Source organism: Microcaecilia unicolor, chromosome 4 (genome assembly GCF_901765095.1).
Source record: "Microcaecilia unicolor chromosome 4, aMicUni1.1, whole genome shotgun sequence".
NCBI lineage: Eukaryota > Metazoa > Chordata > Amphibia > Gymnophiona > Siphonopidae > Microcaecilia > Microcaecilia unicolor.
The window spans coordinates 191,474,055-191,499,516 of NC_044034.1; the positions used below are offsets into that span (position 1 = coordinate 191,474,055).

Here is a 25,462-nt window from a genome sequence, read left to right on the forward strand (position 1 = left end):
CGTTTATCTCCGAGAACGGGTCCGCAAAAAATAGACGTCCATGTTTTATTCGACAATTTGTGAGGTGGGCGTTTTTGTTTTCAGCGATAACGGAAAATGAAAGCGCCCAGCTCAAAAACGAATACTCCAAGACATTTATTCGTGGGAGGGGCCAGGATTCGTAGTGCACTGGTCCCCCTCACATGCCAGGACACCAACCGGGCACCCTAGGGGGCACTTCTACAAAAACAAAAAAAAAAAAGGTAAAAGAGCTCCCAGGTGCATAGCACCCTTCCCTTGTGTGTTGAGCCCCCCAAATCCCCCTCAAAACCCACTGCCCACAAGTCTACACCATTACTATAGCCCTAAGGGGTGAAGGGGGGCACCTACATGTGGGTACAGTGGGTTTGGGGGGGGCGGTTTGGAGGCTCCCATTTACCAGCACAAGTGTAACAGGTGGGGGGGGGGGGGGATGGACCTGGGTCCACCTGCCTGAAGTCCACTGCACCCCTAATACTGCTCCAGTGACCTGCATACTGCTGCCAGGGAGGTGGGTATGACATTTGAGGGTGAAAATAAAAAGTTGTGAAATGGCATATTTTGTGGTGGGAGGGGGTTTGTGACCACTGGGGGAGTCAGGGGAGGTCATCCCCGATTCCCTCCAGTGGTCATTTGGTCATTTAGGGCACTTATTGGGGCCTTATTCGTGGAAAAACAGGGTCCAGGAAAAGTGCCCTAAATTCTCGCTACAAACGCATATTTTTTTTCCATTATTGGCGAGAGGCGCCCATCTCTGATCGGCCAATAACCACGCCCCAGTTCCGGCTTCACCACGCCTTCGACACGCCCCCATCAACTTTGTCCGCATCCGCGACGGAGTGCAGTTGAAAACGTCCAAATTCGGCTTTCGATTATACCGCTTTATTCGTTTTTGTGAGATAAATGTCTATCTCCCGATTTGGGTCACAATATAGGCGTTTTTCTATTTCGATTATAAGCAGGATAGTGATATCTAAATAATTCACAGTAGTACACCCCGACACTGACATCAAACTGAATATTCTAATCACATGCATTCAAATAGATGAAAAATTGTTGCAACAGTTCCTGAGTACCTACTCACACTAAAAAGATGTCATCAATGAAACATTTGCACAGAAAAATATGTGGCCAAAAAATAGAACTCGGCCATGAATAAGGAAGCCACAGTTGGAGCTATGGTGGCCCCCATGGCTATACCATGCGTTTGCAAATAAAACCTTTCTTCAAACTGAAAATAATTTTGTTAATAACCATCCTAGCCATCTGGTTCAAGAGATTTATTTTCCCACTAGATAAATCCAACTGTTGTAAGTGGCAGTCAATCATTCTTAAAGCTTGCCTCTGAGGAATCTTAGTATACAGGGAGATCACATCTAAAGTGACCAATAACACCTCAGCTGACCCCTAATCAATGTGCTGTAGTAATTGAATCAGATGGCCAGAATCCCTGACATAAGAAGGTATCAGGGGCACTCTAGGTTGCAGGAAATAATCTAAATACTGAGATAAAGGTTCAAATAAGGAATTTTTACTAGAGACAATAGGTCTTCCCGGAGCATCACTCAAACTTTTATGAATTTTTGGCAGGAAGTATATACAGTGCTTTTTTGTGCCAGTACGGTGTACCTGCACCTTTTTTATGAGGTCTGGCTCACCTGCCCGCTCCCTTGCTCCCTGCTCTGAAATCTTTTGTCTACCCGAAGTTGCGATGAACTGGCACTTGAAAGCAGCAGGCAGGCGGGCAAGCTTGCCTTCTCGTCGCTTCCCTTCCCTCTCAGTGCGTCCTCTGATGTAATTTCCTTTCCGCGAGGGTGGGATGCACTGAAAGGGAAGAGAACGATGAGGAGGCGAGCCTGCCTGCCTGCTCCTTTCACTGCCGGTTCGCCGCGACTTCGGGTAAACAGATGATTTCAAGGCAGGGAGCACGGGTGCACGAACGGAAAGTCGGGGAGCTGAGGGTGGGCAGGTGGGGCTGGGGTTTGAATGATCTCGGGGGCAGGTGCAGGCTGGGGCGAGTCAGTGGACATGGAAGGGAGGGGGAGAATAGGGGGCTAAAGAGAATCTGTGGACATGGATGGGAGGGGAGGGCAGGGGAGAGAGGAGAATTGCTGGATGGATGGGAGGGGAGGGCAGAGGAGACATGCTGGACATGGAGGGGAGGACAGGGAGCAGAGGCGAATCGCTGGACATGGATGAGAGAGGAGGGCAGGGGAGAGAGGAGACATACTGGACATGGATGGGAGGAGAGGTCAGCGATGAGAGATTCGCTGGACATGGATGGAAGGAGAGGGCAGGGGAGAGAGGAGAATCTTTGGACATGGATGAGAGGGGAGGGAAGGGGAGAGAGGAGAATCGCTGGACATGGGAGGGGAGGGCAGGGGAGAGAGGAGATATGCTGGACATGGAAGGAGGGGAAGGACGACAGGAAGGAGATGCACATGGATGGCAGGGGAGAGGGGAGAAATGCTGGAAATGGATGGAGAGGATAGCAGGTGATAGAGGAGAATTGCTGGATATGGATGGATGGGGGTGTTGGTGGGGAGAGAGGAGAAATGCTGGACTTGGATGGAGGAGAGGGGAGAGAGAATTATTGCTTTACTAGTAAAAAAGCCCAGTTTCTGATGCAATTGAAATGGGGGCTAGCAAGGTTTTCTTCTGTGTGCATGTGGGAGTGTGCTGTCTGTCCCCTCTGCTCTCTGTCCCCTCCCCCCTCGGAGTCGAGTCCTCCAGTGTTGTTTCCTGCTGTGCTGTGCTGTGTTTGTGTTACAGAGATAGTGAGGGCTTCTGCCCTCTCTCCCTCCCCCCTCTGAGTCCTTCACTGTTACAGAGAGAGCGATTTGATTTCGTGCTTTGCTGTGTTTTCCTTCACTGTTTGTGTTACAAAGAGAGCGAGGGCGGGGCAGACACTCCTGGGGAAACCGGATATCTCTCCCCCTTCACACTTCCGGCTGGAGGCTTCATTTAGAACGTTGGTGATGCCTTTTATATATAGAGATATGGATACAGGGGAGGGAAGAGAGAGGAGAAATGCTGGACATGGATGGAGGGAAGGAGAGAGGAGAAGTGCTGGACATGGATGTGGGAAGGAAAGAAAAAAAGAAGAAGATGCACATGGATGGAGATGAGGGAAAGGTAAGAGAGGAGAAAAACTGCACATGGATGGAGAAAACTGATTGTTAATCTACTATTATGTTCTACTATTATTATGTTACCCAAGATAATTCTGTAATACCAAAAGTATATTTTCGTATATATTTCCACTATTCATGATATATTGTAAGCCACATTGAGCCTGCAAAGAGGTGGGAAAATGTGGGATACAAATGCAATAAATAAATAAATAAATAACATAGGCAAAAGCTGGATCCATGTTATACCTCCTCCAGTCAGTTCCATTGAGGAGGACCCAGCTTTTACTTGTGGATGTAGGGCAAAAAATGAGGAAGAAAGGAGGAAAGTAAAGAAATAAATGGAAAGGAAGCCCTGGAAATGGAGTTAAGAGAACAGATAGAGAGCAGCATAATCAGAGACTGGGACCGATATGGATAGAAAAACATAGAGGGGTATAATCGAACGGCGCCGGCCAAATCGATGGCCAGCCATCTTCGGGGCTGGCTCCGCAAAGGGGCGGAGCAAACCGTATTTTCGAAATATGGTTGGGGCTGGCTAAATTGATCGCTGGGTTTAGAGCAGGATTGCCAGGTTTACATGACATGGCTGGCTTCGTTTTCCAGCCATAATGGAAACCAGGCCCGGCCATCTCAAACCCGGTGAAATGCAAGCCATTTGGTTGTGGGAGGAGCCAGCATTTCTAGTGCACTGGTCCCCCTGACATGCCAGGACACCAACCGGGCACCCTAGGGGGCACTTTTAAATATTTTTTAAAAACCAAAAATAGATGCCAGGAGTATAGCTGAGCCCCTCAGTTCTCCCCCCCCCCCCAAAAAAAAACCCACTCGCCACAACTCTACACCATTACCATAGTCCTAAGGGGTGAAGGGAGCACCTAGATGTGGGTACAGTGGGTTTTGGGGGGGTTTGGAGGGCTCAATATCACCACAACTGTAACAGGTAGGGGGGATGGGCCTGGGTCCACCTGCCTGAAGTGCACTGCACCCACTAAATACTGCTCCAGGGACCTGCATACTGCTGTCAAGGAGCTGGGTATGACATTTCAGGCTGGCATACAGGCTGGCAAAAAAATGTTTTATTTTTTTTTGGGGTGGGAAGGGGTTGGTGACCACTGGGGGAGTAAGGGGAGGTGATCCCTGCTTCCCTCCGGTGGTCATCTGTTCAATTGGGGCACTTTTTTGAGACTTGGTCCTAAAAATAAATGGACCAAGTCCAGCCGGCGAAATGCTCGTTCGAACTGGCCACTTTTTTTCCATTATAAGGCGAAGCTGGCCATCTCGTACCCACGCCCCCGCTCCGCCCCCGTCCCGCCTTCACTACCCTAACAACATGCCCCCTTGAAGGTTGGCCAGCGCCATGACGAAAAAACAGTTGGGGCCAGCCAAAATCGGCTTTCGATAATACCAATTTGGCCGGGATCGGGAGATCGCCAGCAATCTCCCGATTTGTGTCGGAAGATCGCCGGCAATCACTTTTGAAAATGAATAGAAGCTTATCCTTGCTTCAGAGAGATTGTTCCCATATTTGGTATTCCCTGCAGAATTACTACAGCCCATAGTTTTAATTTTTAATGGGTTCCTCAATTCTTTTATTCCTGCACTGTGTATTTCACACCACTCTTTGTTTTTACAAACCTACTAGCAATGGCCTAGTTGAGCACTACAACCTAAATTAATACAAATTATGGTAAATTGAATTAAAAATCGGCTCACTGCTCTGCCACTTGCCTTGTTAGCTCTTTAAGCCACCCCATCTGCCTCTTTTCAAACTGTCTCCTTTTCAGGTCTGTATAGGCTGCACTATGCGCCTTCTTCAAGCCAATCTTGATAACCACTTGCGTGACCAATATTCTGTATATTAGGATGTGTTACCAATTATCATTACTTTTCTGTCTTCAATTTCACAGGCAATCTCAGTCAGAAGAGGGGAGGGTAATGATAGCCCTGCCCCTGCCACTGGTCATCCAAATGCTCTCAAAGTTGGAGATTTGGTTCACCGGAAGTATAACACCCCTATTTACGTAGACCCTTCCAAATTAGTCAAGTTACGAGACCACACTTCCTGGGTCCACCTAAAAGACATCCGCATCTACAAGGCTCCTGATTCAGTCCCTTTCAAGCCATCCCCACCAGCTCAGCAGTTACCACTGGTTCTGCAGCCTCTGCCACCACTTTAAGTTGATGGACTAAAAGAACATTTTCCAAAATTTCTCACTCCCATGACCGAGCATCTGACAACTACAGACATTACCACCATACCTGAATGGAACATTGCCATCAAAGCGAGCCCACCGCTGCACTTGCCATCTTTCCAGTGGAACCGGGTGACGCAAGTCCAACTACCCACAAGAGGACACTGTGCTCTGTACTCCAAAAACTGTGTTGGGACTTTTTATACTTATTCCTAATTTTGGTTCAAGGACTAATCTATTATACATTTGAAAAGATTAACAGGTTTCCTCAGTATGCTCATTAATGTTACATAGTAATAATCACAAGAATCCACCCTAGATACCCCAACAGTAGACTTACTCTATTTTAATTGAAGTCCTGTATCTAATCATTACTTGCCCTTTTAATTCTATTTAATTTTATTATTCCTGACATTTGTTTTGATTTGTTTTTCCTTTTGACTTTACATTCCATACTCCTTGCATTACACCTGCCTGGCTATTAAATGGCTGGTGCTCACTCTAATGAGCCTCTGAACGGTGCCTGTCCCACTCACCCCCTAGATTGGGATCCTGGAATGGATGATGATCCTAACTGGGACTCTTTAACTAGATTTGATATCTTGTGTTACCCTTTATTTGATACTGGATCTAATAGATCCGTGTTTGATAACTTTGAAATTTTCCAGGGATGTGGACAAGTTAAAATTGAACAGAGTACATATCCAATAATCAGACCCTCCATCGGAGAATCTGTATATTTTTGGTACGCCACTTATAACATTGTTCAAAGCGGGTGGCATCCTTGGTTTTTTATCCGGAAAATTGGAAATAGATACATTGAAATTTATAAATTTTTGACAGGTGCCATACCTCTATTGTCACTATAGATGCTATAGGAGTATCAAGAGGGGTACTTGATCAATTTAAAGCCAGAAATCATTGTTGTACTTAAATTCCCAATAATACTGACACTGATGATTCTGTTATAAAGGCATTACAAGTCCTTTTTGCCTTAGCCAACAAAATTAGCTACTAAATCAGGTGTTGATACTGTTGTCTGGTGCATTACTCCCTATGTCTTAAGCCTCCTTGTTACTACTCTCAGTACAAGACAAACTACATTTCCACCATGAATTTTGTGTAGGACTACTACTGTTTATTTTACCTATTTTACTTTTAATGCCTGTAACGCAAGTACACCTCTTTTATTAAGGAAGATATTTATTCTGCTTATGCTGTTTAATTGAACTATTATATGTTTCTTTTTAGTTTGTTATATTCTGCCAATTTGTATAGACAGGTTTAGATTGGTTTTTCTTTCCATTTTTGAACTGTTGTACCTTTCATCACTGGACCTCAAATAGTAACTAAGTAGACTGTTTTCTACTGTTGATGATTTCTTAGTCATCAAGAGAGAAATGAATTTATTTGCTTCATTTTCTGTACAAAAGGAATAAGAAGATTATTTTCCTATGTATTTTCCAAAAACACTATAACTCAACAGTGCCTTCATATACGATCTAGATCTATTACACTCAGATTTTTGCCATTATCTTGCCCATAATTATAAAACTACTGCAGGTTAAACAGTGCAACACTCATAATTATAATGCTCTTGAGTTTGCAGTAGTTTTTCATTATTTGGCCAATATTAACCCTTTTTAAATGCTAAAATGAAATATTTGTTCCCTATTAACACCAGTTTTAGCCATATTCATACAATCAAAATTTGATTAATGAGTGGCTTTGTAATAATGATATATTGATTACAATCATATACACTCAACCTTATTGATTCCATTGTATGATACCTAAACTTAATTGAATTCTCATGTTTCCAAGTCTCACTCCGCCCTAGAGGGGTAGTTGTAGGATAGATAGGCCCCTTGGGTTGGTTATGATAAAAGGGGAAACCCAACGCTGCATTTCATCCAGCATATAATTATGTATCCACATACTGACTCTTGCTATGGCCTTGTCCCTCACTATGTCAGAGCACCCCTGTCACCTCAAACCTATACATCCCCCCCCCCCCACAGGACTCTAAGAGCCCTCTGGAAAGGACGGCCACACCCACTAGTAGTAATGTGTGCCGGCCCTTTGGAGGTCCAGCAAGAGGGGAATGTAGAAATATGCTAGCCCTTGCTCTCAGTGAAATGCAGGCCAATGGCTCAGGCTCAGGCTAAGAGCTAGGCCTTTTAATAATCAGAGATCACCTTTGACACAGTTACATTTCACTGTAGCAAGTGCTGAAATGAGGTAATTGAGAGCTGACAGAGGGTGGGGAAAATCTACTCTGTAAACAATGAGGAGACTGGCACCTACAAGACGTCATGAGCAAGATTGTTGTGGTTATGTAGAGATAGTACTGGGTCAGCTGCACCCCGGGTGAGAACATCCAAAGGGGGGGGGGGCTAGAGGAAGGTTTGGGAACATGTGAAGTCATTCTGATCAACTGATAAGGGCCAAAGAGCTCTGATGACAAAGCTGGGGTCCATTGGAATCAATGGGGCCAAAATGCTATAAAAAACAGTCTGAAGGGTACCGTGCACTAGAAGGCTCTAGATGGCAGAAGAGAGGGATCAGATTGCACCTGCTGAGTGATCCAGAGATGGATGCCTGATTTGCCTGTACTACTGTTGGTGAGATTGTAATAAACTATCTTCTTATATCCCAGCGAGTCCTTCTGATTATGGAGTTTGTTAATTCCTGGACTGTGTAAAGAGCAGTCTGGGGGAGTATGAGATCAGAATAGTTGGTGGGAACACGCAAATTACTTACAATAGTCACCAGACAACAAAGGTAGAAAAAATCATTTTATTTTTATTTTAATGTTTGGAATATGTCCAGTTTGAGAAATTACATCTGCTGTCTTATTTTGCACTGGGTATACTGGAGCTGTACCAGCTTACAGAAATTATTTATAATGAAAACAAATCACGTTATTTTTTTCTCCTACACTAGAATAATATTTTCAATGATGTCTGTTTATATGCGCCATAGCTGGTATAAGGGGTATGGCTAATGTAGGTGTGGCTATCATAGGGGTGGAGCCATATGTTGTGACCCCGCCCATATTGAGTACCGGCACCTTTTTTCCTACAAAAAAAAGCACTGAGTATATATGAGGGATAACTGGGAACTGCTGAGCTAGATATTGAAATTCCTTAATGGAAATAATGCCCTGATTATTTGCTTCTCACAGAACCCTTTTAACTTCCCCCTGATATTCCAATGTTGGATCCTGTCTGACAGCTATCTATTAGCTTCTCTTCTGTATTGTGTTAGATCCAATATAACCACACCCCTCCCTTGTCAGCTCTGTGAATAATTATGGTTTCATTGTTTTTCAGTTCTTGAAGAGCCTGCTGTTGCAATTTGGTCAAATTATGAGGAGTATAATGCAACTGTTCTTCCATATCTATATATATAAAAGGCACCTCCAACCTTCCAATGAAGCCTCAAGCCGGATGAGGCGCCCGAGATATCCGGTTTGCCCTGCAATCACTGTAGCTCCGCCCTCGCATCAAAACGCGATGATGTCGAGGGCGGGGCGGCGAATTATGTCGAGGGCGGGGCGGCCAAGGCACAACGCACGAGTTCCAACTTCCAGACATTCTAACAGCAGCAGCGGGGAGAGCACTGCGAACTTTGACCACAAACTTGCAAACAAGTTAGGAACGGAGGGAGGGACAGGGGGCTGTGAAACTTGGAAGGGAGGGACGGAGGGGGGGGGGGGATTACCTTGCTAGCGCCCGTTTCATTTTTTTCCCGAAACGGGCATTTCTTACTAGTGTTCAATATCTCGTAATATCAACTGTTGGAACCTTTCAATTACCGCATCGGGTCAGGAGGACCCAGGGGTATCCAAACTGAAGGCACTCAATATAATGCTAGAAAAGACTGCCTTTCCCTCTCCTCCCATGTCGAACTTACATCACCAAAGTATGCTCTTAATTTTAGTTTCCTAAAGAATGCAATTGCTGATGATTAGAAAAAGCATCATAGCAGGTTATTGGAACAAAAGAAAGCCCGAACTCCAAAACTTCATAATGATGTTGCGTCAGGATTTTAGAAGATAAATTATATACTATTGTTTTGGAGCCCGCTGCTGCTGATTCCTGAGAGCCCTGGACGGAGGATGTGTTGGTGGTCCCTGCTGAGCACCGCTGGCCTTGGGTAAAAAAGCTGTCACCACGGGCCCACTATCACCAGACTTCGATGTACCCTCTGTAGAACCCCAACCATCATCACCCAATGAGTCACTGGAAGTATTTACAAAGCCCACCCATTTCATTCTTTTATATTTTTTGTATTTCCTATTAACATCTATCCACAGGTAGACAAACCCTCTGGTATAGTCTGCTTCATCTCTTTTATATTTAGCAATCTTCTATGCTCATACTTGTTTGTATTTATCAATTGATGTCAGATGTTGCTGATAATGGGATTCATTCAATGTGTCGCTCAATAAAAGTTTAAGAGAGTCTAATTTCGCAGTTCTTCCTGCTGTACCAGCAGCTCTGTGTGCAATGTATCTACAGTCAGCAACATCAGATCCAGTGAACAACGCATTATTACTTCACTCCAATGCGCCACAAAGAGCTTATTATCTAAGAACCGAGGTTCCTTATTCCAGCGCAAACCCCTCGGGACTCGTTGTGCATGGCAATACTCAATTAGTGTCTTAATATGAAATTCAGTCCAAACATGTCTTTTCGTGCAAGATAAGTAAAACTTTATATCTATAAAAAAAAGTTTCCTGCCCTTGAACTGTATGATGTTAGTTGCACTTTATTTTTTGAAGTGTTAGGGAGGCAGGATGGACTGATGCAATGATGGTGGATAGTGCAATTGTTTATGAGTTGCTTCTCCATTGATCAATATGCAATGTGTCTGAGCACTATAATTAATTATGTTATTACTAGTAAAAAAGGCCCGTTCCTGACACAAATGAAATGGGCGCTAGCAAGGTTTTCCTCGGAGTGTGTATGTTTGAGAGAGTGTATGTGAGAGTGACTGTGTGTGAGAGAGAGAGTGAATGTGCGAGTGTGTGAGAGAGAGAGTGAGTCTGGGTGCGAGTGTGTCTGAGAGAGAGAGTGTGTGTGTGAGAATGAGAGTGTGTGCAAGTGCATAAGTGAGACACAGTGTGAGAGAGAGAGAGTGTGTTTCACACAGATACAGTGTGTGCGAGAGAGAGAGTGTGTGAAACACAGACTCTGTGAGACTGAGTGTATGAGACCAAGAGAGTGTGTGAGTGACTGTGTGACGCATAGAGAGTGAATGTGTTACAGTGTGAGACATAGAGTGTGTGAGAGAGAGAAAGACATTGTGTGAGAGAGAGTGTGTGTGAGAGAGTGTGTGTGTGACAGAAATACCTCCCCCCTCTCTGGTGTCAGGCCCCCCTCCCTCCCTCTCTCTGGTGTCAGGCCCCCCCTCTCTCTCTGGTGTCTGAGCGTTACTGTGCAGGACACTGAGCTCTGGCTGTGCTTCAAGGAACTGACCAATCCTATTTAATAGAATGCACCTCCAACATTCTGAAGCCGAGAAACCTTGTGTAGTTGGTCACTTCTGCTTGTGACGAACCCGGAAGTACGTGATGTCAATTCAGGAGATGGATACAGAGAGCAGGAATGCCGCAGCCATGCAGTCAGCTTCAGAATGTTGGAGGTGTGTTTTATTATATAGGATTATTTTTATATTTTAGTTGATTTTGAATTATTGAGGTTTTTGTAATTTTGATTAAATTTTAACTGTCAGACCCGCGACCATTCTTCTAACATTTGTAGATCCCTTCTCATTGTTTCTACTCCATCCAGGGTATCCACTCCATTGGCTATCTTCGGGTCATCCACAAAAATGCAAACCTTTCCTTCCAATCCTTCAGCAATATATCCCACAAATATATTAAACAGAATCGGCACCAGCACCGACCCATGAGGAACTCCACTGCTCACCTTCCTTTCCTCTGAGCGGATTCCATTTACCACCACCCTCTGCCACCTGTCGGTCAACCAGTTTTTTATCCAGTTCACCATTTTTGGTCCTACATTCAGCCCTCTCAGCTTATTCACAAGTCTGTGCCGGACCGTATCAAAGGCTTTGCTGAAATCCAAGTAGATTACATCTAGCGCATGTCCTTCATCCAGTTCTTTGGTCACCCAGTCAAAGAACTTGTTTGGCAGGATTTTCCTTTGGTAAAGCCATGTTGCCTTGGGTCCTGTAGCCCGTGGGCTTTCTTTCAGCAACGACTCCATTATTTTTCCTACTACCAACGTGAAACTAGCCTGTAGTTTCCCACTTCTTCCCTGTCTCCACTTTTGTGACGAGGGACCACATCCACTCGATTCCAATCTCGTGGATCCTCTTCCAACTCAACTATTAAATACATTTTTAAGAGATCCCGCCAGGATCCCTCTGAGCTCCTTCAGTATCCTGGGATGTTTCTCATCTGGCCCCATAGCTTTGTCCACCTTCAGATTCTCAAGCTGTTTATAAACTCTTTCTTCAATGAAATGGAAATACCTTTAAAACAAATAGGAGGAAATATTCTTTTGCAATGAAAGAAAAATTAAGCTCTGGAACTCCCTGCTGGAGGTTGTGGTGACAGCAGTTGTGTATCTGGGTTTAAAAAAAGGTTTGGACAATTACCTGGAGGAAAAGTCCATAGTCTGTTATTGAGGTGAACATAGAGGAAGCCCAGGATCTCTAGCACCCTCTGAAAACTATCAGTCCCCCCCCCCCCATGATCCAGCCCAGCATCTCCTTTCTCTCTTGTCTCTCCCCCCTTCTCCCACCCTCCCCCTTTTTCAGCCCCAGCTCCAGCTGCGTTCTCTCACCTGTCCCCTTGATCAGCTCCCACCTCCAGCTCTGCCTTTAGTCAAATGGGTGTGGCATGCCAGCAATGCATGCTCCCCCAAGCCACAGCCTGCCCTGGGATTGGTAGCATGGAATGCTGCTACTAATTGGGTTTCTGCCAGGTACTTATGACCTGTATTGCTCACTGTTGGTAGTAGGATACTGGGCTAGATGGACTGAGAAGTTCTGGGAGAAAAGGACACCTCTTCAATGTCGCCTTCGGCACATAACCATTATACCTCCATTCAGGATATCTAGACTGCCCCAACTTTACATTTCGTCCTTTAGATTGATTTTGGAAGGACTATCCTTCTTTGTTAAACTGTACAGCGCTGCGTAACCCTAGTAGCACTTTAGAAATGTTAAGTAGTAGTAGTAGTATTTCTGTGGTAAGTGAACACTATTTTGCTATGTGCTTTGGGAACTTAAAGATTGGGGTTTAAAGGAGGAATTGTACGTTAGTGATAGGCAGAATAAAAATAGAAAAATGCAAATTTTATCAACTAATCTCCATACTCTTTTCCCCTTAGTTTTAAAACTTGAACTTTGTACCACAGCATTAACAGATAGCCTTTAGCAGGCAGTACAGGATCTAGTTTAGTATTAAAGGGGAATAAAAAGAGAGAGGGAAAAGCAAGCAGGACCTAGTTTAGCATTAAGGGGGGAATAAGAAGAGAGAGAAAAGCAAGCATTATTAACTAGTTGCCGTGGAGGGGCATAATCAAACGGAAACGCCTATCTCCATGGGCGTTTATCTCCGAGAACGAGTCCGTGAAGGGGCGGGCCAAACCGTATTTTCGAAAAAATGGATGTTTTTGAGCTGGGTGTTTGTTTTTTTTAGCGATAATGGAAACTAAAAACGCCCAGCTCAAAAACGTCCTAATCCGAGCCATTTGGTCGTGGGAGGGGCAAGGATTGGTAGTATACTGGCCCCCCTGATATGCCAGGACACCAACTGGGCACCCTAGGTCAGTGCGGTGGACTTCAGAAAAGCATTATTAACTAGTTGCCATAGAGGGGCATAATCGAAAGGTTGTCCAAGTATGCATTAGGACATCCTTGCGAAAACGTCCAAAATCAGGCATGTATAATCGGAAAATAGTATGGGCGTTTTTCGATACTCTATTATCCCTGTAGCAAAATGACCAAATGAGGAGCGCATAAGCGTGACTAAATTGTGCGCCCTAACACGTTCGATTATCGCAGGTGCAAACGACCAAATCAGAAAGTGTGTAAAAGAATGTACATAGGTGTACTACAAGTACAGTACATGCTGTTCTGGACATCCAGGTACGGGAAAATATGAGGAACGTTTATACTCGTCAACTACAGAAAGATCATGCTGCTCCACCAAATATTCCTCATATGTGCCCTATCTGGATGTCCAGAACTGCATGCAGCTATATGCATATTGTGTATATGTGAAAAGGGTCGGGTGCTTCATACTCATCTATATAAGGCAAGTTCCGCACGCATAACAACCAGGCATGCATATCAAAGATGTCTATGCTTACGACGGCGTCCATGTGCTGATAGGGTCATATATGGGATGGTCATCCATATATGGAGCTGTGCACGAAACGACGTCCGTCATGCAAGGACGTCTATATAAGGCACTTGTTTTCCAACACCTGAAAAAATGGCGCACCGACGTGAGCCAAACTTCGGGCACGAGGAGAGCCTGCTGCTGGTGCGGCTGTGCCTAAGGCACCGCCATCGGCTGTTTATCACCCACCACCACCTGCCCCCCAGGCTCCAGGCCATGAGAGCCTGGTCCCGCATTAGGGACAGGCTTGAAAGGTAAGTGTTTGGCCCACACCCCCCCCCCCCCTGTACCTACACATATAACAGCTCCGTCATCAATGTAACCAGTAACTGGAGTGTGCATGCAAGGATAATGAGTACTATGGGTACATACACAATCACTAATAAAATGTATGTTCTTGAAAGGATGACCATTCCCACATCCCTACAATAATGTATTTCGTTATTTAATTATTTCTTGCCTGTGAACCCCACATTTTCCCACCCCTCTTTGCAGGCTCTATGTGGCTTACAACACATCGGAATAGTGGAAACATTATACCAATTAAACGTATAGCATACTTGATAACATGGTAATGATAACACATATAAAGTAGTTTTACAAGCATAAATTATAATGCATACAAACGGTACTTTCTGGCCTCATGGCCACCTCTATGGCATCTGCATAGGAGCCAACTCGATGGCTGCTGTGGGTGCTTGAGCACCCCCAATATAGAATAAATGCCTTGTATGTATCCAGGGAGGGGTGATCTCCACTGGGGGTAGCACCCCCCAAAATTTTAAAAAGGTGGCTCCTATAAATCTGTACCAATGGAGGTGGTCCCCCCCCAACAGTGTTGACCCTCTCTCTGCTATTTGAATAACAAATGAATGTGTGTGCAGAGGGCAAGAAGGACCATCCCCTGACTCCTGCTCTACAAACTTATATCTTACAGACGCTTCGGGGTTCACCGGGACCTCGAGTCCTTCAGGAGGAGGTTCCGCCGTGTGAGGCGGGAGAGGCCCGGGTTCATCCAGGCAGTGCAACAGCACCTCAGAGCTCGCCGTAAGTATTCAAAAACAGGACACCTGTACTGATTTGTAAATATATTTATTGAATAATGCAAATGTCCTGTACAATATGTGGCTAATAGCCAACTAATAAGTAATAACATATTTATTGGTCCCAGATCAAGGATGCAGGTTGCAGGTGCCCTCCCATGACTGTGGCTGCAACTTCCAATGACCATCCCCCCCCCCCCCCCCCCCCCCGAGATGAATGAGATGACATGCCTCACTTTACTCTCCCCCTTTCTGCGGTGGGTGGATAGTGTGTCCAGGTAGACCTGCATGAGGCCCTACTTTTACTGGATGTCATGGCCTCCCTCACATAAAAGTAATGTGCTAAACACCCTTCCCACCGCCCCCATTAAAAACAACAAAAACAGGTCACCAAACCCTCGTCGCATCTCACAATGCAAACATGCTGGTCACCAATGAGTGTGGTCTGCCAACATGTCCTGTGTGTTTTGTGTCAGTGCAGTTTCCAGGGTTCCCTGTCATGTCATCTGATGCATCTCAGTCCCCCATGGGTATAGGCCACACCTCCTCACACCTTCCCCCATCCCCTGGCTCAGGCCACCCAGCTACTGCACTATGCAAGCCATGTTGCATGTGCTCATCTCAACCATACTCTGTTTACATACACAGGGCTCCAGCACCAGCAGGAGGAGCAGGCTGATGAGGAGGCCCACCTGGAGGAGGAGGAGCCAGGCTAGGAGGCCCACCTGGAGGAGGAGGAGGAGCCAGGCCAGGAGGCCCACCAGGAGGAGGAGGGGGTCCTCATCATTGATGAGGACATTCTGGAGGACCCCTCCCCACCAGCAGCTCCGTCTGAGCCATCTCCCTCCCCTCGGCCATCTCCATCGCCTGGGCCACTTCCATCCCCTGGGCCATCATCTGGGTCCCCTGGGCCACCTCCAGCCCTTGGCCCAGCGGCTGTTCTGCGTCTCTTGCAGTACCTGGTAGATGGCCAGAACCAGGTGCTGCAGGAGCTACGAATCATAAGGCAGGGTAATGAGCAGCAGCAGGGCCCACTGCTACAGAGGGTCTTGATTAGAGGCCTTGGCCACCCGTCCTAGACGGGGAGGGAGGGGGGAGGGGGTGACAGTTTGTATTTTGTGAGGGGGGTTGTTGGGTGGGTTGTTTGTATGTTGGGGGGCAGGAAATGTTGGAGGGGGGTTGGGGGGATGTGTTGGAGAATTTTTGTGGGGGGGGGGGGGAATTTGTAGGGGTGGATGTGGGGGGAATATATTGGGGTTTGCACATAAATAATATTTTTCACATTTTAACTAACAGTGTGTGCATTGTGCATTACATATAACCACATGGTGCTGTTGATATGAGAGGAGGCAGCAATATGCATTGCATGAAATGTGAAGTGTGAATGAGAAAGCTGATGCATGTCTGTGATAATGGTGCCCATACAGAAGCCCACCTGTTCATTCCAACCTCCATGGCCCTATGTGCAGGGGGGTGGGCCACGGAGGCTGGGTGGATATTTACTGTTGAGGGACACAAATGGCCATCCAGCCTCTCTCCCCCCCCCTTACCATACAGCCCCACAGCACAGAGTGGCATTAATAATAGATTTGTTGTCTAGCACTTGTGATCTGCCAAGTACACTCTTGTACATAACTCTAGGTAGCACATACATGATGTTTTCTCAGTGTGATCACCAGACACCCTTACCCACAACCATACCAAATTGGTGGGAGGGGGGGGGGGGCCACCAAGGACCTACAAATAGCTACCTCATCTTTTCACATTCTATGCATCTGCAATGGTATATAGTGCTGAGGACAAAAGGGAAAACCATTAGATGGAGGCTTACTGCATCACAGTTGCAATATAATACAAGAGTTACAGAAGGGCACAAATAAATATGGTGTTCATTATTTGGTGTTTGCTCACACCTTTTTCAGTTGGAGGTCAAGGTGACCTACATTCCAAGTCTTTCCCTGTCCCAGGAGGACTGTAAGTTTGTACCTGAGGCAATGGAGGGTTAAGTGGCTCACTCTAGATCACAAGGAGCGGGAATTGAACAGGCAACCTTGTAATTACAAGGCTGGTGATCTAACCACTAGGCCACGGCAGCCACCAGGTTATAGCTACCTGTAGGTAATTTGGGTTTGGACCTGTAACCACAAACTCTCTCCCTCACCATGTCTTAAGAGCTCAGTAGGCAGTACCTATGGCCACCTTGAAACTAGTTTGCAGCCTACATGTTAGAAATGTTGTTGTTCCAGAACTATGGAGGATTGTAGGACTGTGTTCAATACTGTGCTAAAAACATGATTTGCCTATATTGTTCCCGCTCCCCCTCCTATCAAAAGTGAGAATGGGTGGACATTTCATAAATGGGGACTGGGGTTCAGCACACAAACAAAGGATTGAACCTACCGGGAACCAATACAGCAGCTGCAACAGCTGGCCCACAGCATTGAGGACCTGGCAGAACCACACAGTACGGGGCTGATGGCCTCCAACCAGTGCACAGGAACCTGGTGAAAAGAGAGCTAAGACATGACTGCAGACTACATACAGTGAATGCACACTCCTTGATGATGAGCAGAAAGAGAAGAGGTGGCAGAGAAATAAGAGCTTACCATGAACGTCTGTTTCAAGAATGTGTAGTGCGTCTTCTATCTTCTGGAACATTAGCTGGACATCTGCCTCAGTGAAATGACCCTTACCGAGGGAGGGGTGCTTGATTTGGAGCGATTGTAGCAATTTCTTAGCTCCCACAGACTGCCTGCTACAACCAGGCAGAGAGAATGGGAGACAGGAAGAGGCCCAAAGGATGGATACGGAAGCGTTGTGGGTTGAGGGCAACCACAAATAACAACCCCCCAAAATACACAGGTGTACCGAAGCATACCTTGCCAAACACAAACCTTAATATAAATGTGGGTAACACGTGAGAACTCATCGTGAATCAGAACTGCCAAAGTCCCAGTGCATAAAATGGCGGTTTAAATGGCAATCAAGAAGGGGAAGGCAGGTGGGGACGCCCATAGTTATCTACCCATAATCGAAATCAGGAGCTCCAAATCGCTATCTCAGCTGGGCACGTTTAGGAATTGTGTGTATAATCGAAATTACAGCGCCCATATCAGACACGCCTATCCCCCGTCCAAAATAGGCGTTCCTGACGACGATATAAACTCCCACTCCGTATTTTCGAAACCCCATTGGTACAATGCCGCCATGCCAGCCCCCAACCCGGAAGGGTAATTTCTCAGATGCCGAGGTGGAGCTCCTGGTGCAAGAGATACAGCAACGGCACACCAACCTGTTTGCTCCCACAGCAGGGCAGAGACTGGCTGCGACCACCAAGCAGCGGGAATGGGAGGCGGTACGTGACAGGGTGAATGCGGTCTTCCACTGTGCAAGGGACGTGGAGGACTGCAAGTGGCGCAAGCTGAGGATGGATGTGAGGAGGAAGGTTGGGGCCAATCCCGCAGCACATGACACAGCCAACCTCACCCCCATGGAGCTGATGGTCCACGCCCTGATACCCCAGGAGGGCATCCACGGGATCGGTTCCCTTGAAACCTCGGCCCAGCCTGAGGGCTCAGGTAGGTTGTCCATTATGATGTTGGGATATCTGTTGTGCTGCACTACACTGTGTTATACAAGTTGGGGCCAGGGGGAGGAGGGGAGGAGTTTCACCACGGTGTGTCTCAGGCTGTCTTCATATGTGGAATAAACGCCCACCTTTATGATGGTGTCTCACCTCCTACCCCCTACTCACTTGCTCTGTACCCTTACTCTCTATTTCTACCGTAGTCATTGGCTTCCCTCTTAATTGTCCTGTGTGTGCAGCTTAATTACAGTGTAAGGTGTCTGAGTAGTGGTAGTATTAATGTGTGTCATAGGAGCAGACTCAGTGGGTGTTTGAGCACCCCCAATATTGAGGAAATATCATGTAGGTGTCCAGGGACGGCTTATTTGCACTGGGCTTAGCACCCCCAATAATACTTTACACTTGGCTCCTATCCTATGGGTGTGTGTAGGTTACTACTCTGTGGCACAACTTTGGGGCTCTTCCTTCCCTACTCCCTCCTATTTTCCCATCATCACCAAACTGTGCCTATTTCCTTCTGTCACCTTTGTGCTCTAGTTAGTGTGGGCCACATGCATGAAAATTAAGGAGCCTGTAATCGGGGTCATAAAGCAGTTCTAGGCAGTGTACCAAGTCAGTAACACAAGACATGCTCAAATGTCCTTCACTTTAACTAATATACAACAAACAGCTTGTCCGGGTTCACAAAGTTGTGAGCGGTGTGGTATCCTTGTCTTGGCTGTCCGTCCACCAGCTGTACCCAGCTGCCTGTGGGGCTGTCATTCACATGGGTCTCAAACCCAATCCTCCTCACCATCTCTTTGCAGTGTCATCAAGTGTGGGGCTATGTAGATGAATGCTGAAAGACAAAAGTGGATTATTTTCACCAACACACTTCCTCACCCTTGTGCTATACAGGTGATGACTCTGATGAGGCTGGCCCTAGTGGCCTCCAATCACAACAAAGGCCTACACCAGCAGGACAGCCTGAACCTCCACCGCCTGCAGCAGCAGTCCAGCCTCTACCACCACCTGCACCAGTGCAGCCTCTACCTCCACCACCTGCACCAGAGCACCCTCTACCGCCACCACCTGCAGCAGCAGTCCAGCCTCTAACACCACCACCTACACCAGTCCAGCCTCTACCTCCACCACCTGCAGCAGCAGAACCAGCACTAGAGGCCCAACCTCCACCAGTACCACCGGCAGAGGCGGCACCTCCACTACCGGTTGAGTTTTCTGATGCGGAGGATGCATATAGGGGGCCAGCTCCTCACCAGAGGCCCTCCAGCCAAAGGAGGCAACTCCTGCGGCTGGCCACTGATTTGCTGCGGCACAATGTGCGCTTGGAGGAGTACCAGCAGCAAAAATTAGAGCTGCAGCGGGAAGCACTGCAGGCGCAGCGCCAAGCCCACCAGGAACTGCTCCAGGCGCAGGGCCAAGCCCACCAGGAGGTGCTCCAGCAACTCCAACAGCTGCAGCACAGCATTGAAGGCCTGCGCCCTCAGGTCACAGCACCTACTCCACCGGTGGTGGTGCAGCAAGACCTGCCATCCACTTCCTCCTCCAGTGGGCAGCAACCACCACCAGCCAAGAGATGGGCCTTGAGATCAGGCGCCTCCGCAGCCACTAGTGCAGCACCCACAAAAACCAGCTCCCATTCTGGGTCCTGTGGCCAGGCTACAGCCAACAAGGTGGCCGGATTTTCACAGGGCAGCCGAAGCCGCAGGCTGCTGTGTGGATACGGAGGAGGACAGTGGGAGTAGCCCATCGGAGGAGTCTGAACAGACTTCCCCTGCAGCACCAGCTGCAAAGGAAGTCTGTGGGAGGGGTAAGAGGGGACGGGGGAGGGGACGGGGAAAGTGATGGCACATGCTGGAGGGTGAGGGTTGGTGGGTGGTGGTGGTGGTGGGTTTGATGTGATGGTAACACTTATGTGAGTATTACAAATAAATGTGCACTTACTTTCACAGAAAACTTGTTTCTATGAGTCTTTGGCTCTGACGCCAAGCTGGTAAGCAGTGAGCTCTGCTCTGTGGGCTGGGGGGGGGGGAAGGGGCTCCTCTTCCTGCTCATCTGGGGCCTTCTCTTATAGCTGTGGCTCCTCTGGGAGGGCCTGTGCGCTGGGCCAAATTGTGCAGCATGCAGCACGCCACGAAGATCTTGGTCACCTTTTCTGGACTGTAGAGCAGCTCTCCTCCAGACCGGCCCAGACAGCGGAACCGGTTTTTCAAGAAGCCAAAGGTCCGCTCAATGATCCCCCAGGTGCTCCGATGCCTTCTGTTGTAGGTTTCTTCTGCCCCTGGTTGTGGATGCACGGGGGTCATGAGCCACGTCCTCTGCGGCTACCCTCGGTCACCTTTGGAGAGAAGCAGAATGAGATAGATGAGTGTGTATTGCTTGGAGCAGGTACGGGGGGGAGGGGGGGATTAGGATAGTGGGTTGTGGAGTGAGGTGGAGGAAGGCAGGGCGGAGGGTTGCCCAGTGGAGGAGATATAGTATGGGTACATCCATGTTGCACTTACCTAGTAGCCATCCACCAGTGAACTCCCCTCGCTCAAACCTGCGGAAGATGCCTGAGTGCTGTAGGATGTAGGCATCGTGGGAGGAACCGGGGTACCTGGCACACACATCTAATATCTCCCCCTGGGCATCACACACAACTTGCATGTTCATCAAATGAAATGCCTTCCTGTTTCTGTAGGTGGCTTCGTGTGGCCGGGGGAGTCTGAGTGGGACATGTGTGCAGTCAATCACACCTATGACCGAGGGAAATCTAGCAACAGCATAGAAGGTGGCCATGTTGTTGTGCAGGGCCTGGGGGGTGGTGGGGAAAGTGATGTAGTGAGAGATGTGAGTTAGAAAGGCATCCAGGAACTGGGTGAGACAGTGTGAAATAGAAGCCTGGGTGAGCCCTGTGTTAGCAGCTAATACAGATTGAAAACTCCCAGTGGCCAGGACAGAGAGAGAGGCAGTGATTTTGAGGTGGACAGGGATGGGGTTATTCCTACGGGTCTGGTGCTGAAGGAGGGGTTTCAGCTGCTCACAAAGCTGCACAATGGTCGCCTTATCAAACCTGAACCTTGTCAGACACTGCTGGACAGTGAGTTGTAGGAAGGTGGTGCGGGGCCTGAACACTCGGGGCCGTGAATACCTCCTGCGGTGTGTGGCCTGTTCCTCTAACATGGAAGCCGCCAGTGAATTTAGTGCATCCATTTCCCCACCAGTGCAAGTATTAGTAGTAGTACTGAAACAACAGCAGCACATAGAATCTCACTCCGAACACCATAGGTGTAGTTTGACTGTTTCATTTGGGGGGGCAAAGGATGGGCGGAGCATATTAGCATATGGGAGGAGCTTATTATCATATTCATTTGCATATATACATATGCAAATGAATATGCTAATATGGAGGAAGGAATTGAAATTTACAGGCAAAATATCACAGATGCACATTTCAAAAAGCTGACATATTTCAATTAATAAATTCTGAATAAAATACTTGTATCTACCTTTGTTGTCTGATCATTTAGTTTTTCTATTCGCTTTGGTCCCAGTGTCTTCTGTTTTATGCAGTGTCTTCTTTCCAGTAGGCTTCCCTCTGCTCCCCACCCTCCGAGTCCCATCCATCTCTTGCTCCTTCCCTCTGCTCCCCACCCCTCCCAGTCCCATCCATCTTCTATTCTTTCCCTCTGCTCACCATCCCTCCATCCCATCCATCTTCTGCTCCTTCCCTCTGCTGTGCCTGACCTGTCCCAATCCCATCCATCTCCTGGTCCTTCCCTCTGCTCCCAGTCCCATCCATCTCTTGCTCCTTCCCTCTGCTCCCCACCCCTCCCAGTCCCATCCATCTTCCATCTGCTGCCCCCCCCCCCCGCAAGGTCCAAGATCGTGACTCTGTCTACCCCCTCTCTCCCTCCCTCCCTCCGGCGCAGGCAGCAGTCTTTTCCAGCGTTCCTGGCAGCGGTAGCGTTGTACACGCTGCCTTTCGGTCTGCCCCGGAAGCCTTCTCTTCAAGTTCCTGTTCCCACCTATGCGGGAACAGGAACTTGAAGAGAATGCTTCGGGGCAGAGCCAAAGGCAGCGTGTACAACGCTACCGCTGCCAGGAACGCTGGAAAAGACTGCTGCCTGCGCCGGAGGGAGGGAGGAAGAGAGAGGGGTAGACGGACACGCTCCTCTCCGTCCGCTTGGCTTCCCTGCCCTCTCTGTTGTTGGATTATTTGTAGTAAATAATTAGCAGATTTTAGTACACACAGCTCAGCTTTAGAAATGTTAATTTCTTTCTTCATCTCTCTCTCATTCACCCCTGAATAATTCACTGCTGAGTCACTTTAAAGTTGAAGTAACAAAACATCTGTTTACTCACAGTTTGCAGTTAGATTATAATCAGACAGGCTTATATATACATATTACTATACATTTGTATTATCAGCTCCTTCCATGTGCTTAGATGGTAATGGATGCTCACACCACCATAGATCCTCTCAGGTTAGGAGAGATCATGAGCTCCATGTGCTCCATGTGCTGCATCTGCTGTGTCTAACCCCCACAGGAAGTTGCATAGCTGTGTGACCTCTCTAAGTAATTCACATCAGAGGTCACAGAGTAATCACAGAGAAATAATAGGTGACAGGCAATGCATGTAAAATACAATTACATTCCAACAAACCCCTTCTCATGCATAACTGTCATGCAATTATTTATTCATACAAAGTCCAAGCTTTATACGCAGATTCACAAAATGTTCTCTGGGTAACGGTTTGGTCATGATGTCAGCTGTCATCTCACTGGTGTGACAATAGTGTAGACTGATGACCCCTTCTTTCGCCAACTCTCGCACGTTGTGGTATTTCGTTGCGATGTGCTTGGTGCGTGACTGAACCTTGTCATTCTGTGACAGTCGGATGCAGCTCTGATTATCTTCCATTATCTGGATTGGTCTCTTTTCAGCTATTCCAAAATCCAGCAAAAGTTTTTCAATCCACATCAGTTCTCTGCACGCTTCCGATACGGCCACATATTCAGCTTCTGTAGAAGACAAACTCACAATACTTTGTTTATGACTGGCCCATGAAATTTGTACATTTCCATACATAAACACATATCCACTTGTGGATTTATAATCAGAATGATCCCCTGCCCAATCTGAATCACAGTAACATATTAGTTTTGGATTACTATTGGCTGAAATCTTTAATTTACAATCAATGGTACCCTTTAAATACCTTACCATCCTTTTGACTGCAGTCCAATCTGATTTGGTAGGTGAGCTGACCCTTCTGCTCAAAATTCCTACTGCATTTGCTATATCAGCCCTGTATGTGGTAGCTAGATATAAAAGCTTACCTATGGCTGATCTATATTGGATGTTATCTGGTAAAGGTTCTCTTACTGTTTCATCCTTCAGAAAATCAGTGATCATGGGAGTGCTTACAACTTGGGCATCTTGCATACCTAAACTTTCAATAAGCTCATTTATTTTCTGCTTCTGGCTTAGAAGATAAGAACCATCATTTTGTTTCTCAATTTCTATACCAAGATAGTATGACACATTACCAAGTTCTTTTATCTCAACATTGTGGTTTAAACACTTTACAATGTCCTTGTACTCTTGCTCACTTTTGCTTGCAATGAGCAGATCATCAACAAAAGCTAAAATGTATGCATATTGTCCATTTCTGCACCTAGTGTACAAGCATTTATCTGCTTCACCTTGCTTAAATCCTAAATTTGTTAATATTTCATGCAATTTGTCATTCCAACATTCTGCACTTTGCTTTAATCCATAAAGACCTTTGTTTAATTTACACACTAGCTGTCTTTGTTTTGTATTTATGAAACCTGTTGGCTGTTCCATGTACAAGTCTTCAGTTATATCTCCGTGAAGAAACGCTGTTTTCATATCAATGTGGTTGACTTGCATGCCTTTTGAGACTGCAATGCTCAGAAGTGTTCTGATTGTCGTGTGTTTCACTACAGGTGCAAACACTTCATCAAAATCTTCTCCATATTTTTGAAGATATCCCTTTGCCACTAATCTGGCTTTATACCTTTCCACTTTTCCTTGTGCATTCCTTTTTAACTTGAATACCCATTTGCATCCTATAGCTTTCTTGCCAGGAGGTAATTTTGTAAGAATCCAAGTATTATTTTTATCCAATGCATCAATTTCTTCTTGTGCAGCTTTATGCCATTCAGCAGCTTCTTCTGCTGGCATTTTCTCAATCTCATCCCATGTTAAGGGCTCTTGAGCTTCTGCTGACTTTGTTAGGTAAGACAGTCTTGGGGGTGGAACACCTTTGTTTTCCCTGGATGAGCGTCTGACAACAGGTTGGTCTGACCTTTCCGCATCCTCTAAATCTGAGAGTCCTTCTCCAATTGATTCCCCTTCTCCAACTGTACTGTCTTCTTCAATGATCCTTTCTGTGTCTGCTTCCTCTGCCTGTTCCTCGTTAGATACAGGTGAGTTGCTTTCAGACATCTGCCTTGTTATGGCATTTATATACACTGGCATGTCTATTATGGTTCTAGTTTCATATTCTGGATGATAAGGCTCATCTGGGATAATCCAGCCTTTATCAACCCTTTTGTTTTCATCAAAATATGTAACATGTCTTATGCCAACAATGCCAGTTTTCAGATTCAAAATTCTATATCCTTTGTGTCCTGGAGCATAGCCAACTAAAATGCCCCTTTCTGTTGTGGAATCCAGCTTATGCCTTCTTTGCTTTGGTACATGAGCATATGCTGTACTTCCAAATGTTCTTATGTGTGACAGGTTTGGCTTCCTACCATGCCATGTCTCATGTGGTGTGCGCTCAGCGCCTTTAGTTGGCATTCTGTTTTGTAGGTACACTGCTGTGAGAATGGCTTCCCCCCATAGTCTTTTAGGGAGATTGCTATCTGACAGCATACATCTGGTCATTTCCACAATTGACCTAAATTTTCTCTCTGCAACAGAATTTTGCTCTGGTGTATAAGCTACTGTTGTGATATGCTGAATGCCTTCTTGTTCTAGAAATGTGCGCATGCTTTGTGAAGTGAACTCACCACCATTGTCGGTCTGAAGAACCTTTGGTTTTCTTTCAAATTTATTGCTCACCATGGCTACGTATTTCTTCA

General features: G+C 46.6%; 1 protein-coding gene across 1 annotated transcript in view; it reads left to right on the forward strand.

Annotated features, from left to right (window-relative positions):
* The window catches only part of OTOG (otogelin), a 706,015-nt gene that overhangs the window by 15,374 nt on the left and 665,179 nt on the right, over positions 1–25,462 (forward strand).